This window comes from Artemia franciscana, chromosome 16 (assembly GCF_032884065.1).
Source record: "Artemia franciscana chromosome 16, ASM3288406v1, whole genome shotgun sequence".
Taxonomy (NCBI): domain Eukaryota; kingdom Metazoa; phylum Arthropoda; class Branchiopoda; order Anostraca; family Artemiidae; genus Artemia; species Artemia franciscana.
Window position 1 is genome coordinate 16,349,177 of NC_088878.1, and position 1,356 is coordinate 16,350,532.

The window sequence follows — 1,356 nt, forward strand, 5'->3', positions numbered from 1 at the left end:
ACCTAAAAAATGAGGGCGGGGTTTGGTAGGATCCCCGCTCCTAATACTGTAAATGAGGGCCCCAGTGATGTGACCTTGACATCCTCCAAAATTTTACCCCATGTAGAGACAGTAAGTTTGGTTCTTTAGGGAAAACGAAAAGTTATATGACCAATATTCCTTTTATCAGCCAACGAAAAAACCCATATCAATTAAAAACAGGAGCTTAGTTGAAAAGCCATCCTTTTTTTTACAAAAGGAGTTATGAAGATCTTTCAGTGTATCAAAAAGCGAATGTATTTGTCGCCTATACTACTCTCTGTTTTCTGCCAATCTGAGAAGACCAGGGAGCCTTCAGTCGGAGAAGTTCTCCTTCCACCGCTTTGGGGAGTGAAAAGCGTGGATTCGACCTTCGAAGGCAAGTTTCGGTAATTGGTCGTTGCGCATGCGCTGGACATGGTCAAGCCACCTGAATTGTTGGACACGGACCCTGTTCAGGATGGTAGTGTTATACTGCAGTTGTTTGAGTAGGTCGGCATTTGAGACTTGATCTACGTATGTTATACTAGCAATTTCGACGCAGCAGCTTTGTCTCAAGCGCGGTGAGTTGACTGGACTCATCTACTCTGACTATCCCAAGTTTCACAACCGTAAATAGCTACAAGAATATTGATGGAGCAAAATAGTTTAAGTTTTAGCTTCATGGAGATTCGATTTTGCCTCCATATTGGCATCAGAGCTTTGAATCTGGCGCTACCCAGAGCAAGGCGTCTTTTGATATCCACTGAGTAATTATTGTCGCTCGTGATCTGGCTCCCCAGATATATGAAGCTATCTACCCATTCTATTTCAGCTCCATTGAGCTTTATTTTTGGTGGGGATGGGTTATTGAAACTTGACACGCACCTGACTGTCGTTTTATCCTCGTTGATTTTCATTCCGAAGATTCCTGTAACTACTTCCATGTTATCTGCTTTGGTTTGGAGTTGAACAACGGATCCAGTGAGCATGTCGATGTCGTCTGCGTATGCCAGATAATCGATTACGATCCCTCCTATCATCACCCCATTGGTTGCTTAAACATGCAAAATTACACAATGGAGGAAGAGATTAAACATATGATGTGAGGGGATGCACCCTTGCAAAACACAAAAAGAAGTTTGGAATTCTTCGGTCGTTCCCTCAACTGTTTTTACTTGGCTTCTGAGCCGCTCATACATGTTATGGATGAGTGATAAGATATTTGACAGGACGCCATAATGCAGCAGTACATGCCAAAGACCTTCTCTCCAAATTAAGTCGAAAGCTTGTTACACCTCGAAATATGATCAAAATGCAGGAACAGGAGAGATAGCACTTAACGATAATAACAGTTAA